Consider the following 18,452-nt stretch of genomic DNA (forward strand, 5'->3'; position numbering starts at 1 on the left):
GGATAGAAGATCACACCAGCCACAACATTCCCTTTAAGACAAAGACTAATTCAGAGCAAGGCTCTAACTTTCTTCAGTTCTGTAGAGGCTGAGAGAGGTGAGGAAGCTGAAGAAGAAAGGTTTGAAACTAGCAAAAGTTGATTCATGAGGTTTAAGGAAAGAAGCCATTTCCATCAAAGTGCAAGGGTAAGCAGCAAGTGCTGGTGTGGAAGCTGCAGCAAGTTACCCAGAAGATCTAGCTAAGATAGTGAATGAAGGTGACTAGCTAAGATAGTGATAGAAGATGACTAGATAGAAGGTGACTAGCTAAGATAGTGAATGAAGGTGACTGTACCAAACAAGAGATTTTTGATGAAGACAAAATAGGCTTCTATTGGAAGAAGATGCCATCTAGGACTTTCATAGCTAGAGAGGGGAAATCAAGTTTCAGAGAATTCTCTTGTTAGGTGCTAATGCAGCTGGTGACTTGACAAAAATGCTCATTTACCATTGTGAAAATCCGAGGGCCCTGAAGAATGAGTAATACTAAGTCTACTCTGCCTGTACTCTATCAGTGGGACAACAAAGCCTGTATTGCACCTTGTTTGTTTACAGCATGATTTCCTGAATAGTTTAAGCTTGTGTTGACACCTGCTGCCCAGAAAAGAAAATTTCATTTCAAAATATTACTGGTCATTGACAATTGACCTAAGAGCTGTGGTGGACAGTAATGTTTTCATGCCTGCTAACACACCATCTATTTTGCAGCCCATGGATTAAGGAGTAATTTCCATTTTCAAGTCTTATTATTTAAGAAATACGTTACATGAGGCTATAGTTGCCATAGACAGTGACTCCTCTGTTGTTAACTCTAAATCAAAAATCTTCCAGAAAGGATTTGCCATTCTGGATGCCATAAGGAAAGTTTGTGGTTCATGGGGAGAGGTCAAAATATCAACATTGACAGGAGTTTGGAAGAAGCGATTCCAACTCTCATGGATGACTTTCAGGAGTTCAAGAGTTCAGTGCAGGAAGTAACAACAAATGTGGTGGTAATAGGAAGAGAACTAGAATTAGAAGTGAAGTCTGAAGATGTGGCTGAATTGCTGCAGTCTCATAATAAACCTTTAAGAGACAAAATCCTTATGGATGAACAAAGAAAGTGGCTTCCTAAGTAAGGTAGAATCCTTTGCTGGTGAAGATGCTGTGAAGATTATTGAAATGACAACAAAGGGTTTAGAATATCATATAAACTTAGTTAATAAAGCAGTGGCGTGGTTTGAGAGAACTGACTCCAGTTTTGAAAGAAGTCCTACTGTGGGTAAATGCTATCAAGTAGCATTGCATGCTACAGAGGAGTTATTCATGAAAGGAGGAGTCAATCAGTGGGGTCGACTTCATTGTTGTTGTAAGAAACTGTCACAGCTACCCCATCCTTCAATAACATCACCCTGGTCAGTCAGCGCTCATCAATATCTAGGCAAGAACCCTAACCGCAAAAAGATTATGATTCGCTGAAGGCTCAGTTGCTGGTCAGCATTTGTTATCAATCAAATTTTTTTTAAATTAAGATATACACATTGGTTTTTTAGACACAATGCTATTGCACACTTAGCAGACTACAGTATAGTGTAAGCATAATTTTCATATGCACTGGAAAATCACAGTTTGTGTGACTCGCTTTATTTCGATATTTGCTTTATTGCAGTGGTTTGGAACCAAATCTTTAATATCTGTGAGAGTTGTCTGTACTTGCTGCTTCTTCTCCAGGGAATCTGCTCCCCTGTTAGCCATGTAGCTTTGCTCTCACTTCCTCTAGATTCAGGGTGGCCTCTTCTCACCACCAAATATAAGATAGTAATTTCATCCTTTTTTTCCCACCCACCTTACCTCCTTTGTTTTACTCCAAATGTAATGCTGTTTACGTACTCTACATTGACCTTTCTGTGTGTTTCCTGTTTACCTGTACAAGTGTGTAAGCTCCTTGAGGGCAGGGACTATCTACTGTGTCTCTCTCATGCCCCAGTGCCAGCACAGGGCAGACAAACAGAAGGCATCAGTGCTTATCTGATAAATGGGTGTCTGAATCGAGTGGGTGCTGGTGTTCTGCCTCCTGGCCAGATTGCCAGTCACCCCAAGGTAAGAAGCCACAGAGATGAGTTTTTATCTGGAATATGCTAACTGCAGCTGCCCTTCTGTCCTTTGTCCATTCTGGAATATAAACCAAATTAGCCGTATACAAGTATGCCCCAAGATGGCCTTGCCTCAGATATGCTGATGCTTATAATTGGGTGAATCACTGCTGACTTTCATTTTTAAATTGTATTCATGTGACTAGAGTCCAGCCAGTATCAGCAGCCTGACTACCAAATCAGAAAGCATTTTGTATTGTTATAATAAAATTTAGATGGTAGTGTTCCTGAATGTCCCATTGTATTCAGTAAAAATAGCTTTCACCTTAGGAACTGTGGAATATACCTGGTACACCCAGGAGTGTGTGACATTGTCAGGTAGCTTTATTTTTACATTGATCTCAATTTTATCAATTTTTCCTCTGTCTTTAGGAAAAAGATTAAGACTCCCAAATTTAGTATAAATCATAGAAATTATTTTTCTTATATTTGATAAAGCAGCTGAAGCACTATTAGTAACAGATATAACAGCCTTAACAGCTTACTTTCTCTCTGATTTATCGAATGCTACTCTGTAAATAAGTACAAGGGTCCTTATACTTGGAGTCTTTCAGAAGACACAGATATATGTCATTCATACCTGTCCATAAACTTGTGATTACCAAGATCAGGGAAGTCAGTTTGGCTGCACTTTCATTTCTTGAATGGTGATGTTTCTGTGCCACAGGGCTCTTGCACATGCCGTTCCCACTGTCTCAGCCCAACTTTTCTCTGCCCATACTTCCTTGCCCACATAACTCTCATTCTTTAGTACTTCATCCTGAAGGCTCCTCTTTTATTGATTTTCTTTCCTTGTTACTTCCTATAGAGCACTGACTCAATTTGGAATTATATAATGACATGTTTTATTACTTAATTGTCATTTCTCTCAAATAAGACATTTTTGAGCAGGGACCTTTTTCCCCTAGGAATCGATCGTCAGCAAAGCTGACGAACTGACAAAAGGTGATTCTGGGCAGGAAGAGAGAGGCCCTGAGTGATGTGAGACTCTGTTTGTACTAGAATGCCTTAGAAGTGGAAGGAGGAGGAATGAAGCTTCTCTGAATGCAGAATTTTATTAACTGAATTTAGTAATTTGTACTTGGGCTTCCCTGGTGGCTCAGATGGTAAAGAATTTGCCTGCAGTGCAGGAGACCTGGGTTCAATCCCTGGGTTGGGAAGATCCCCTGGAGAAGGGAATGGCCACCCACTCCAGTATTCTGGCCTAGAGAATTCCATGGACAGAGGAGCCTGGTGGGCTATAGTCCATGGGATCACAAAGAGTCGGACACAACTGAGCATACTTACATAGGAATTCTTCCCTCGAGAGCCTACAAGGGAACACACCCACCCTCGTCACCATCCCATCCCATGAAAGGTGCAGCTTTACAGGCCTCAGGAGTGGCTGCTGCCATGGCTGGAGAGGCAGCCTGGAGCTGTGGGGTAACTGGGACATGTTGGTGCTTACTGCTCACTTCCTTTTCCTGCTGGGAAAATGTCAAGGACATATAGATTTTCCTTTTCCATCCGAGGTTCAGATGGAATTATTCTTTAAGGAATTCTTTGAATTCCTATGAATTATTCTTTAAGACTATATTTTTTAGAGCAGTTTAAGGTTCATAGAAAAATTGAGGTGATGGTACAGTGGTGTCCCATATATACCCTGCCCCCACACATGCACAGCCTCCCCCACTGACAACATCCATATCAGAGTGGTACTTGTTCCAGTTGATGAACCTGCACTGATGCATCATGATCACTCAAAGTCCATAGTTTTCATTACAGTCACGCTTGTTGTACTTTCTGTGGGTCTGGACAAATGTATAGGGACATGTATCCATCACTATGGTATTATATAGAGTATTTTCACTGCCTTAAACATTATCTGTGTTTTGCCTCTCTTTCCCCTCACTGTCCTCATCCTCCCCTGGCAAGAATTGATCTTTTTACTGTCTCCATAGTTTTATCTTTCCCAGAATGTCATGTAATTGAAATCGTGAAAATCATGACTTTATCAGATTGTCTCCTCTCACTTAGTAATATGCATTTAAGTTTCTTTCATGGCTTTTTGTGTCTTGATAGCTCATTTCTTTTTAGCAGTGAATAGTATTCTGTCATCTGGATATACTGCAGTTCATTTACCCCTTCACCTACTCTGACATCTCTGTTGCTTCCAAGTTTTGTCAGTTAAGAACAAAGCTGCAGTAAACATCTATGGATAGGTTTTTGTATGAAGATAAGTTTTCAGCTCCTTCAGGTAAATATCAAAGAATGTGGTCACTGGACAGAATAATATGAGTATGTTTAGTTTTACTTAAAAAATCACCAAACGGTCTTTCAAAGTGGCTGTACCATTTTGCATTTTCATTAGCAATGTATAAGAATTCCTATTGCTCCACATCCTCACTAGCATTTGGTTTTGTCAGTATTCTGGATTTTGGTGGTGAAATGGTTTTAATGGTAATTCTCTCCCATTGCTTTGGGGAGTATAAAGAGATACAAGCGTCTTTGATGGTGGTTTATAAATATATCAATAAAATATATTTAAAATATATTTTAAGCAAACTATTGAGCTCTTTTGACTTAATTCCTTTTCTAGTAATGGACTTGAAGTGAAAAGTTAGTGAAAGTGTTAATCACTCAGTCATGTCCAACTCATTGCGACTCCATGTACCATAGCCTGCCAGGTTCCTCTGTCCATGGGATTTCCCAGGCAAGAATGTTGAAGGTGACTGCCATTCTCTTCTCCAGGGGATCTTCCCCACCCAGGGATCGAACCCATGCCTCCTGCATTGCAGGAAGATTCTTTACCATCTGAGCCACTGGGAAAACCCTGGAAATAATTTTATAAGTAAGCAAAACAATTGTTGTGCAAGATGTTTATCATTAGCTTCAAATAATATGCAGTTGAGAGGACCTTTGGGTAGCAGGAGGTGTCTGCACACAAGGATATGAGTGAAGCAACGGAACTTGGCACCCATGTAATGCAAATACAGCCAGGCAGCTGCATCTCTTTGCCTTGGCAGCTTTAAGTGCATTAGGATTTGTGTCATTTTTTTTTAAAGAAAGGATTTTGAAATGAAGGAAAAAATAGTCTTTTGGGGGCTATAACAACCTGGAGGTCATTTATCTCCCTAATACTTACACACTTAACACTGTCATGTAATCTGATTGGAAACAAGAGCAGTCACCTTCTCTTTGGTTCCCACATGTACCTCAGGTGGCACAAGAGGAGCTTGGTTCATTCCAAAGGGCAGTTTGGGGCTGGTCAAGGTTGCTTCCTGGGAAAATCACAAGCATTCATTGCTTTGGCCTGCAATACTGTCTTCCCCTCTCCACCCATATCTTCAGAGATCTTCGTCAATTGTAGAGTAATTAGGAGAAATTTCCCTATTAGTCTTGCTATAAAGGAATACTTGGAGTCTTTTTTTTTTCCCCCATTTTTTATGTTTTACCTGAAAGCATCATAAAAAATCGGGTTTCCCTCTCAGCTTAGTAGTAAAGAATCCGTCTGTCAGTGCAGGAGACACAGATTTGATCCCTGGGTTGGGAAGATCTCCTGGAGAAGGAAATGGCAACATACTCCAGTATTCTTGCCTGGGAAATCCTATGGAGCCTGGCGGGCTACAGTCCATGGAGTCGCAAAGAGCCAGACACAACTTAGCAACTAAACAACAGTAAATCATAAAATTAACTTAGGGACAGGCTCATCATCAGGCAAGCAAATTGGGGTTTGTATGAAGGACTGTTTCCAGGATCAGGGGACTTAGAATCAGAGCTGCTGCCCAATGTGCACAAAAGAGAAGTAACCTATGGGAGCATCACTACCTAGGAAATAGGAGTAGGCTTCTCTTTCTTGACTTCAACTTGGGTTCTGGACTTGAAGGCCTTGGCATGTTGCCCCTCCCCTGCCCCAATCACCTAAACCCAAAAGGGGGGATTCTGGGCCCTCCTTCAGGTAACAGCAGGGTGAGGAGTGGAGCATGGTGGGTATGTGGAGGGCATATTCCTTTGCTATGGAAGCTGGTTCCCAGACACATCACAGACATTTTTTTCCTACTAGTTTTCATTCTCAGCATTTACAGGAAGCGCTTATAGCAAATACTTGCCAAGTGTTTTCCATAAACATCCGACTAAGGACATTTTTCACACATTTCAACGCTCTGTAAATGTTTGTTTTCACAATGCACAAAGAAGGTGAGTACACAGTTTCCCTGAGCAGACCCCCAGAGAGAATTCCCTTCTGAGTTTGTCCTTCATCTGGCCATGTTGTCCATGCATAAGCAGTAGACTAAGAGTTTCTAAATGAAGTTTCCTCCTCAGCTTGGATTCCTAGCTGCGTGGCTGGATGGCAAGTAACTTCTGGGTCCTGAGTACCCCCATGATGAAGAAAAGAGTGAGGTCCAAGTGTATGCTGGGAGCATACAGAAGTCGTTGCTTCTGAAATAGGATGGGGAATGTGGGTGACAGGGGATAAGAAGATGATTAGAAATTAGGATGCATGCGAATGTACAGAAATAATAGATTATGGAAACTCCCATGTTTAATTCTCATAAACTAGTGGTCACCATAAAAGATGGTGATGGACCCTTAGTGGGCCTGGCTGGAGTTGTACCCTGTACTATTCATTCACTTGTTTGATAATTGTTCTTTAATGAGCACTAGCATATGTACAATTCTGCTGCAGTGTGGGGGATCCACAGGTGACTAACATGTGGTTTCTGACCTTAAAGGCTCAGCCCCATTAGGGGAAATAAGGCATATATGAAAAGTGAAAGTGAGAGTTGCTCAGTCATGTCTGACTCTTAGCAACCCCATGGACTGTAGCCTGCCGGGCTCCTCTGCCCATGGGATTCTCCAGGCCAGAATACTGGAGTGGGTTGCCATTCTCTTCTCCAGGGGATCTTCCCAATCCAGGAATCGAATCCAAGTCTCACGCATTGCAGGTGGATTCTTTACCCATTGAGCCACATCTGGAGCAGAAAGTGAGAAGTGCAGTGAGAAATAAGGTAAATTTCTCACAGATAAAGGGATGAGGCTTTAGACAAAGGAATTGCATAAGATTTTATGGAGAAAGTAGCACTGGCTTGGGTCCAAAGGAGAAGGACAATTTAGACAGGCACAGGAGGAGAGGGGGCGGTGGGGAGGTGTCAGGGGAAGCAGTTCTGGACTGCTGGGAACCCACATCTGGACCTACTTCTACAGAAGGGCTGTCTCATAGCAGAGATCTCTCATTTGGCTGAAGTAGCCAAAATTTGGGATGCTTATGTAGAATCAGATGTAATGAGATGAATTCCATCTAAAAAGCTAGATTTAATAGAGGATAGATTCTCTTTTCACATGCCTTAACTTGAAGTAAAACAATGTATAACCTCATTTAATTAGATTTCAATAAATAATTTTCCCATTGTAGCTACCTTAATATGTATATAATTGGAAAATTGACACTCTTTTCTGTTTGAAAATGCTTCTGCAAAGGCCGATTTATTATTGTCCAGAAGATGATGATAGAAAATAGTTCTCTCTTCCTCACCTTTCCATCCCCTCATGTCCATACTTCCAAAACAGAGTGAATTTATAAATCTGTAAGCCAAGTGAGAAAACAGGTGTGATCTATTTCATCACTAGCTCTCCTGAAATGTGTTTGTTTAGTAAAGCAAGTTATATCCAAATACATTTCAGACAAATATATGTGGAGTGTAACATAGCTCTAAGACTGCAATAACTGTTAAGACAGTGGTGACAATTTCTCAGTAAGAAATCAGGCTTGAGAAATGTCAAGCCTAATTTTTCATCTAAAAGTGACTGTCAGACAATGCCAAGCATCTTGGTGTCTTTGTATTCCATTGAAGGAGACAGGAGGCATTTGTATTCAGTAATGCAACACTGAGTGAGTCAAAATTCTGCCTTGTGATCGTGTGATTTATTGCTAATATTGCCCAAGATACAGAGGGGCTTCTCTGCCTTCATCCGGCATCCATTTCCCAGTTGTAATTAATCTTTATTACATTCCATAGCTCACCTCTGGTTTGGAATGTTAAAGAGATGCCTCAGAATAGAGTCTGGAATCAGTGTCTTCTCCTTCAAATTTCACCCTCTTGATGAAGCTAAGCATGCCTGCCCACTGCATCTCATATGCACCTTCATCCCAGAAAGTCCTATTTCTGTGTAAAAAATGCAAACAATATGGAAGGACACAAAAGAGGTACATAGCAGTGAATATCTGCCCTACAAGTGAATATCTGACCTGCCATCCCTTTGTGTCTTCCAAACAGATTACAAGTCCCTAAAGAAAGTATTTTATTCATGTGTGTTTTTAGCATCTAGCAAGTTACTTAGCAATAGTCAATGCTTAAAGAAATGCTTGTTGGATGCATCAGTCAATCAAAGGTGTGAAGGAGAGTGGGGCTAGAATTCAGATGATACATTTGGGGAAGTACTTTGCTTTTCAAAATGTGATCTTTGGACCAGCCTCATCAGCGTCTTCTGGGAACTGGTTAGCAATGTAGGACCTCAGGCTTACCCCAGACTGCTTTATCAGAATCTGTATTTTAACAAGATCTCCAGGTGAGCAGTGAGTGGAGTTTGAGCCGACCTACAGTTGTCCTTTGTTTATCTGCAATATAATTAAAAATGCGAGCTTTCCCAAATAAATGCAAGGAAGCTATGTGATTTGCATTTACGCCATATGCAGCGGAGCCCTTATCCATCAGTGTATACCGAGGGACTTTGTAAGGCCTTCATGTTTCACTGCCTTGGGTGTGGCTGTCTGTAGGTGTCCTGTAGGACTGTCATCCTGAGCTGTTTTGGAACTATCTCCTCTAGTGCCCATATCTGGTCAGTCCTAAGCCCCAGTTTGGAGACAAACACATTTCATGTCACCCAAGAAACCGTTCAAACTGCAGTGTAGAAATCATACCTTGCTGGCATATCACATTTTAACTGTTACTCAATGTCTGAGGTGTGGTTTCCTTATGTGTAACATGTCCTGCTTTGACGGCTTATGAAGACTAAAGGAGTTAAAACTAAAGGAGTTTTAACTTAAAACTGTTAAGTTAAAGCTTAACAGTTTGCACATGGTAATCAGTCCATATATATTCACTCTTCCCCCCCCCCCAACTGAGGCAAAATTCACATAACATAAAATTAACAATTTCGGAGTGAACTTTTAAGTGATATTTGGTAAATCACCTCTGTCTGGTTTTAAGACATAAATTATCCTCACCCTGAAAGGAAACCATATACCCATTAAGTAGTTGTTCCCCATTCTCCTTCCCCCCAGACTCTGGCCACTACCAACTGCATTCTCTTTCTATGGGTTTTATTTAACTCTTATTATTTTTTATTAGTCACAGAAAAAAAGGCCCATAAAACTCAGATTTTTAAATTTCTTCTTCTTTCTACTCTCATTGCTTTTCACATCCTTAAAAACAGGCGGTTTGCTAATGATGGAAACTGGAAGGAGAGACGTGGTATAACTTTAAAAACAGTGGTTCATAAAATGTGGTCCCAAATTAGCAGCATCCACATTGCCTGGGAACTTGTTAGAAAATGTAGATTCTTGGGTTTGCCCCAGAAGAGCTGAATCATAACTCTGAGGGTGGGGCCCAGCAATCTGAGTTTTTAATAAGCTTCCAGATGATTCTAATGCTTGCTTCAGTTAGAGAACCACTGCTTTAAATAAGCCAGATGTTGCTTCTCCAAACGCCTCTGGGTCACTACATGTGCCCTCATACCTCTACCATCCTTGGGCCCAAGAACCCATGTACTGGCCTAGGAGAGGTGGTCTTCCAACCCGGGGAGAGGAGCTCTTCCAACCTGGTTTCTTCCATGCAGGCATCAGCTAGGGAATTTCTCCTGCTGTCCTCTGGCCCCTGGAACAGTCAGCAGAGCTGTTGCCTCAACTCCCCCGAGTGACAGTGGCGTCATTGTGCAGGCACAGGGGCAAACACAAGTCGTCTCTGCTGTTACTTACTCCTTTCCCCTCTTGGTGCTCCCTGACTTCATGTTTAAAGGGAGGACTTTTCAGCAGCGTGGGCATGTGATTGTTCGCTGTGTTTCACACGTCCTATTTTTGTTGCACTATATCAAAGTGCAGGCAGCATTTCTTTTTGGTTGATTAATGTTCCATTCGAGGTCTATTATGAACCTCTAGGCTTTAATTACTACACCATTACCCAGTCAATTCCTTGCCATTTTATATTTATGGCCTTTATTATGCCTCTGTATGTGCAATTGCCTAATTTTATTCTGGAAGAATTTCACCTCATTAGCTGGGTTTTATACCATTCTTCTCATTTGTCCAGATTGTTATTTATCTCACTTCCCTGTGTGTGCTCTCCACTTTGGTTTTTCACCAGTCTGACCCTTTGTACATACTTTTTCTCCTTTTCCTGAGATGCATTGTTCTTTTGCTCTTGGAAACCGCTCCTCAGGTTTTTGCAAACTTTTCTCTGGATGGTCTTTTCCTTGGTGATCTGTTATGCCCACTCTTATCTGGTTGCTCCATTTGAATTACTTGGTATTGTTGGCCCTTCAGAAGGCCTAGAGGTCTGGCTTTTCAGCCTTGGGCATACCATGGACAGTGATCTCTCTCTAAAGGGCCAACTAAGGTTCAGGGAAGACGGTTTTTTCTCTTTCTTAAAGACTATGCTGCTAAAAATAATTTTTAAATGAACTCTAAAATGCTTTGCTAACCCTTCCTCCCTCAATCCCCCCAATGCCTCCAAAGAATTTAGAGTTCAGTTCACTTGCTTTTATATTTTCTTACATTTCATCCCATACCTGCTAAGTCAAACTCTGGGGGAGCAACCCAGCTGTCTGTGTTTAATAAGCCCCCAAATAATTCTGATGCCCACTCAAGTTTGAGAACTACCGTTGTAGAAAGATGCTGAAAGAACTTCAGGAAACCTATCTAAGTCAGAAATATTTATTCCACCCAAGTCCTTACTTTCCCAAAGAGCAAGATTTAATCATTTCAATACCAGTTGTGACTGGTTTTCTGTTGTTTGATTTTTTTTTCAGTATCTTTACCCTAGAGTTACAAGAATATTTCAGTAAGACAAGAGCTCATGTAATTACTATAGTAATAGTAGATCAGTCGTCTCCCTCACTGAGTATTTGAGATATCTCAGGCACTGAGATCTTTACCTCTGTTTTCTGTTTTCATTTAATCTTTACAGCCCTTTGTGGGGGGTATTCCTATTTCTGTTTTTGTGGGAGAAAACTGTGATTAAGAAAGTCGTTATCAAGTCACCAAATCTGTTAGAAGTAGATACAGGGAAACCATATCTGTCTAGAGCCACATTTTCTAGTCATTTGTTACCTTGTTAAGGACTTTGCTGATCAAAGCTTTATTATAATTATCTCACACTCTCCTTTTTCAGTAAGAGTTGGTATCATGTGTTTCAGTAGGAATCAGTAACCAGGAATGTGTGCTTTAGTGTTAGACACCCTAAGTACCTGAGCTGGGTCTGCTTATTTCTGTGTCCCATGAACCTTGGGCAAATCATACCATATCTTTTTGCTTTAGTTTCTCCATCTGTAAAGTGGGAAAGTGCAGTATTCCTGTCTCATGGAAGTACATGTATCTTAAATGAGATAATCAGTGAAATCATTTAAAACAAAGTCTGGGAAATAAAAGTTCTTGATAAATATTAGGTTCTATTTCTCTTTTTTCTCCCATCTTTTCTGTGCCTTTAAAGCTATTTACTTTGGGACTCACTATGCTCATCTGTGAAGAAGTGGCGGTGGATTGAGTAGACTGAACACCTGGGATTCTGATTTGCTCTGGTTTCTTTTGCTGCTTGGCATACTTTCTAGGGTTGTAATATTACTTTGTTCTCCACACACTTAAAATCATATTAAGGATTTGGCATGTCTATTTAATTTTTAAGGACTTGCTCAAAATTCATGATCATGATTAAGGTCTTGTGCAGCCCGTTTGAGGTAGCTCACTGCTCTTTCTAAAGCTTTCCCTCTGGCTTTCTGGTACCAATCACCATTATTATCTTTGGTACCAAGGGAAACGTAGGAGGTGGTTCGCTCTTGTCTCCCAAATCTCTGAGGATGTAAGACCCCCCAAGGTGGCCTTACATGTTGATTCAGAAAATATCTGGGTGTCGATGATGAGATCTAAGGGCTAACACTTCATTCTGGGGTATTCCATGATTCTGTTACTAATGTAGAAGTACCGCTGTGTTGGGGGTGGGGAGGGGACTTGTTGATACTGTAAAGGTCTTTATTTTTTATTTATTGATTTAACATGGGAGAAGATTGGCATTTTCTCTGGTGGGTGAAGAGAAGTTTTTGCAGAGCTTGTGGGGTTGACAAGACTCCGAGGACAGGTTCCCATGGTGACTGTAACTGTTTAGTCTTGGGACTTTTTTTTTTGCCAAAACTATCAGACTGTGACTTGTTTTTCGGGGTCCTTGCTCATTCTCTGTACTTGTATAACCTCGTGTGTAGCTTGTATAACCTCGTGTGTAACTTGTATAACCTCGTGTGTAGCTTGTATAACCTCGTGTGTAGCTTATATAACCTCGTGTGTAACTTGTATAACCTCGTGTGTAGCTTGTATAACCTCGTGTGTAACTTGTATAACCCTGTGGAAGATGCCTGCTTGAATACAAGCACCTAGTACCTTCTGTCTTGTGTTTCTGGTGTAAGTAGGTTCACACACCGTCCTTGGTGGCCTGTGAGGAGACCTTGAGGCTTCCTGTGACACTGAGAGTCTAAGCGGCCTGAACAGGAAGTTTCCACAGATGAGAGGAGATGGAGGAAGTCCCCAAGGCTTGCTCCAGGGCTGGCTACAGGGAAAGCAGAATGAACTGGACTCACCCCAGATGAGGCTCACTCAGGAAAAGGTGGAGGAAAGCGTGCCAGGGACAATGTAGATGTCAGCAATGTGATGCTGAGGCTAAGCAGTAAGGGTGGTCCCAGGAGCCAGAGAAGCAGTTAATAGAGTGTGGCTGGCCTTGTTCTCAGCTCTTAATAGTCACTCCCAAGCCAGAGAGGTTTGCCATCTGCACCAATGCAGAAGAACTCAAAATGCATGAAAACAAAGCCTGTGGGGACACTCTGCACAAAGTCATTCACCCGAGTAATTGTTACTGACCCTCAGGGGATAAATGAGCCAAGAGAGAACCTTATACCTTTGTCTAGGAGGGGCTGGGATTTATAGACCCACTTCAGTGAGATAGAGGAAATTGATCAAAGTTCCCTTAGCCTCTTGAGACATGAAATCCATTGAGTTTCATGGCAAAGTGTATGTGAAGGCAATTTGTAAGCTATAATGGTGCAGAAAGAGATTTGGAAATTGAAGACCTTAAAAATTGAATTCCAGGAGTGACCTAGGTATGATCTAAGCAGATCACCTCTTCTGTTGTTTCAGCTTTCCTAAGAGAATAATAATAGTACCTGCCTCATTGGTCTTATAGACTTGTTGGGGTCAGTGAATAGAAAATATGTAAATACACTCTGTAAACTTGAAGTATTTGATCAAATGTTTTATACTTAATATTGCATAAATATACAGTGTTTTATAAAATATACAGACAGCTGCAGCTTCTTTTGCTGTATGAAACATTCTAAGGTAAGTGATAATAGCAGGTTTAAATATGTATTCCATCCATTGAGGTTTCTGTTACAGTTTGTTTGCTCTTAAAACCAAAGAGTGAGGGAAAAAAATAAAGACGAAAAATATGCTTTGATATTTCCAGGTAGAGAAGCCCAAGTATGTCAGGTAAACATGGATAATACCAGAATGTTGAAATTGAAAACAGATATATTAGTATATTAAGTTAAAAAACTACTGTCTAATCTAAGAGTGATCTCTCACTATAGTAATATCTTATTAATAACGTTTATAATTTCGTCTTTTCTGAATATTTTTGTGACAATGTTGACCTTAAAGCCTATGCAGGTAACTAACTTGAATGATTTGTGTCAGTCTTGTCTAAAAAACCAGTAAAGAAAGGGAGTTTATTTTTCTTCAGGTGGGTAAATATGATAAGATGGATGGTACATTAAAAAGTGAAGAGCGGGGCTTTTCCAAGCTGATTTACATATTGGTTACTTAAATTACTCCTTAATTTAGTGCCTGCTAATAAACAGTGCCTTGGAAATGTTTTCGGAACATTTATTGGCTGCAGTAATTCCACGTGCAGTGTATTCAGATCACGTCCTCATTAAACATTGATGTGCTCATGAAATGTTGATAGAATGTTAATGTGAAGTGCCAGGGAATGTCCTCGGTGGGAGCTACAGGCCGGCTGAAAACTACCTGTGTCCCGTCTTTTCTTTCTGTTCTGTCTTGTGCTGTGCTTCCTCCCTTAATTTCCCCATCATCCAGAGAGTCAGATTTGCTCCTTGATGGGGCTGTCTCAGATACAAATATTTTCAAAGAGAAATGAAAATTCACTGATGGATGGGAATATAGTTGTTCTTCCCTTCTGCTTTTCTGAACTGGAATTTCTGGTTAGAACCAGAAAAGATTCACCTAAAAGGAAGAAGGTGATGCAGGTTCAGTTGAATTAGACTGTTCACATTCAGGCAGATTTCCAGAAAAGACCATGAACAGGAGCAGAGCCGTTCAAGGACTCCAGTGCTGGTCCTTTCTGCTTGGAAAGGAAAAGGGATTTAGTTGGAGTTTATGATGAGCTGAGAGAAAAAAGCAACTAACGCAGAATGTGTGTTGGCTAAGGAGACTGTAAGAAAGAATTTTTATGATGAATCTTAAGGACAGCAGAGGCTAGGTTCATGCTGAGGGTCAATGCATAATTATTTATGTGAGCATGTGCTGCAAATATTCCATGGACAGAGGAGCCTGGAGGGCTACAGTCCACGGGGTTGCAAAGAGTCGGACGTGACTGAGTTCGGACGTGACTGAGTGACTGAGCAGGCATGCACGTGCTGCAGTTGACAAGTCCCACAGAATGGGATAGTTCATCAGCTCCTTGGACAATCATAAGGGTGATAAAGCAACGATGATGAAGGCTTTGAAAATTGCCCCTGATGCAGCAAGCGGAACTGTTTCTGTTGTGATTAGGGTTAGGTATACATGTGATGCTTGCTGGAAGGAACATCCTCAAGTGGCAATGGTTGATTTGTTTGTGTGGTACTGTCAATGCCTATGATTATGTGTGTGTATATTTATGTGTGTATTGTTATAGTGTTTGTGAGGAAAACAATGGGAGCACATTTGTTTTGAAATTCTACTCCTTTGGGTTTTTTAATTTATTTTTGAAGTGAACTATTTTTAGTCTTTATTGAATTGGTTACAATATTGCTTCTGTTTTATGTTTGTTTTTTTTTTTTTTTTGCTGGTGAGGCGTGTGGGATCTTAACTCCCCGACTAGGGGTCAAACCTGATCCCCCTACGTTGGACGGCATGATCTTAGCCACGGGACTGCCAGGGAAGTCCCTACTCCTTTGTTTTTAAACCATTCTCCGTATACTGTGCTGCCACATGTTACTTTGCTATTTGGAACCCAGTCTGTGTAAATAAAACAGCAGTTTCATTTACTTTTCCTTCTTCTCCTTTTAATTTTCTCCTTTTTTCTTCAGTTCTTCCAAATAGTCTTCCTGTTATCTGTCTTTCCTAAACACCTTTCTGTATTCGTTTCTTGTGTGTTCTCCTTGCCTTTTTGATCACTTTCTGTGTGATGAGTGCACCTTGCAGTCAGAGCTGAGCTGCCTTCGTCTCTGCCAGGGATGCTATAGGCCCTCCGCAAGGACTGCGCTTTCTTTCTTAGGTCCTACTATCCATTCTTTACACTTGCAGATCTTTCAAAACAAATCAGGCCATGTTGCTCACCTGTCTAAACCTCCAGGTTAGCATCTCAGAATTTGAAAATAACACCTGCTGGAGCCCTGGGGCAGTGGTTTCAGCCAACCTCTACACCCTCTGGCTCTCTCTCCCCTGCTCAGGCTCCTGGAATCCAAATACTGCCCTGCACAGCTCCAGACCCCTCCGCATTGTAGACCAGGCCACGTGAGGAGAATGTGTCTGAAACACACCCTACTCAACCCAGTGGCTCTGTGCTTGATCTCTGCCTGGAATATTCTTTCGGCTAGACCTTGACATGGCAAACTCTATCTCACCTCTTGATTTCTAATAGTCAGCTGGTTATCTGCACTCTCCTCTCCAGGTCTTTCTCATTACTCTTTACCACCTCAACCAGTTAATCTTTTTGGTATCTCTTGTTGTAAACTATAACTACCTCTTTTTCAAAAAATATATTAATTTTTTAATTGATGGAAAATTGCTTTACAATGTTGTGTTGCTTTCTGCTGTAAATCAACACAGATCAGTCATATATATGTGTGTGTATGTGTGTGTGTGTATGTGTGTATATATATATATCCCTTCCCTCCCTCCACTCCCACCCACACTTCTCTGCTCTAGGTCATCACAGAACACCAGGCTGGGCTCCCTGTGTTATTTAGCAACTTCCCACTAACTCTTTTATACATGATAGTGTATATATACCAGTGCTACTCTCTCTGTAATTGCCTCTTTTGTTTTGTCTGTCTCCCATGATTAGAATGGATGCTCCTATAGGTCAGAGCCCTGGTCTTGCTCTCCACTCTATGGTCCTAGGCATCTTTCTGATAGACAGTAGGTACTCAATTACTACTGTTGATTGAATGAATAAAACACCATTTCTTCCACTGAAGAGGTCATAGTCTTGGGGGAAAACCACATAAGTCGGTGCACTGCATTGTGGTAAACGCTTCTGGGAGACACCTACTGAGGGTCCTATAGCTTTTAAGGACATTCCAGACAACCCCACTGGGAAAGTTATAAGGTGCTTCAGAGATGAATAAGCTGATTATTCTTTTTGTCAATGTATGAATTTGAAGTTTGGCAACCTTAATTTTTTTTAATTATTGTTATTTTGTGTGCTTTAGAACAGCTGGCTAATAGCCCTTTATTCTTGAAGTAGAGTTTTTCCTTTTTTGTTTTACTTTTGTTTAATACATGTGCTGAATGGCTCCCTTAGTTATGGTAGGAATATCTCAAACCAGCTTAAGGAAAGAAGAGAATTTGTTAGATGGCACAAATAATTTTCAGAGGGAGGGTTGAGCAAATAAACCATAACTTTGGGGAGGTAGTTTTGCTCATCACTCAAATGCTGCCACGGCCACCCCTGCCTCTCCTCTCTGTTTTCCCTTGCATTTTGACTTGCTTTTTTTTTTCTTGCAGACTCACTTTCAGGTAGTTCCTACAGTCATACCTCTTGGGTAGTATCAGCATAGTTGGGCCAGTTTTTCCCATTTTGGTGATAAGTCTCAGGGAAGGACTCTGGTTGGTCCATTGTGTGTCACATGCCCGTTGGGTGTGCTTGGTCACCTAATGCCAGGGGTGAGCTCTTGTAAGAACGTGGAAACTCCTGTTGGAAATACGTGATTAAATATAAGAGCTGAACCATTAAAAAAAATGGAATAATACCAGTTGCAGCAACATGGATGCAGTTAGCAATTATCAAACTAAGTGAAGTAAGCCAAAAAGAGAAAGACAAACACCATATGATGTCACTTTTATATGGAATCTAAAATATGAAACAAATGAACCTATTTTGAAACAGAATCACGTGGTTGCCGAGGGGGAGGGGATTGGAGGGGAGGGATGGAGTGGCAGGTTAGGATTATCAGGGTCCCATCACTTCATGGGAAATAGATGGGGAAACAGTAGAAACAGTGTCAGACTTTATTTTTGGGGGCTCCAAAATCACTGCAGATGGTGATTGCAGCCATGAAATTAAAAGACGCTTACTCCTTGGAAGGAAAGTTATGACCAACCTAGAAAGCAGAGACATTACTTTGCCAACAAAGGTCTGTCTGGTCAAGGCTATGTTTTTTTTCAGTGGTCATGTGTGGATGTGAGAGTTGGCCTGTGAGGAAAGCTGAGCGCCGAAAAATTGATGCTTTTGAACTATGGTGTTGGAGAAGACTCTTGAGAGTCCCTCGGACTGCAAGGAGATCCAACTGGTCCATCCTAAAGGAGATCAGTCCTGGGTGTTTATTGGAAGGACTGATGCTGAAGCTGAAACTCCAATACTTTGGCCACCTCATGCGAAGAGTTGACTCATTGGAAAAGACCCTGATGCTAGGAGGGATTGCGGGCAGGAGGAGAAGGGGATGACAGAGGATGAGATGGCTGGATGGCATCACCGACTAGATGGGCATGAGTTTGAGTAGACTCCGGGAGTTGATGGTGGACAGGGAGGCCTGGCGTGCTGCGGTTCATGGGGTCGCAAAGAGTCTGACACGACTGAGCGACTGAACTGAACTGAACTG

At 41.3% G+C, this 18,452-nt stretch overlaps 1 protein-coding gene across 4 annotated transcripts in view; it reads left to right on the forward strand.

Annotated features, from left to right (window-relative positions):
- ELMO1 (engulfment and cell motility 1) overlaps nucleotides 1–18,452 on the forward strand; it is a 563,801-nt gene that overhangs the window by 287,415 nt on the left and 257,934 nt on the right. The gene's annotated exons all lie outside the window — the stretch shown is intronic.

Source organism: Cervus elaphus, chromosome 18 (genome assembly GCF_910594005.1).
Source record: "Cervus elaphus chromosome 18, mCerEla1.1, whole genome shotgun sequence".
In the NCBI taxonomy this organism is placed as follows: domain Eukaryota; kingdom Metazoa; phylum Chordata; class Mammalia; order Artiodactyla; family Cervidae; genus Cervus; species Cervus elaphus.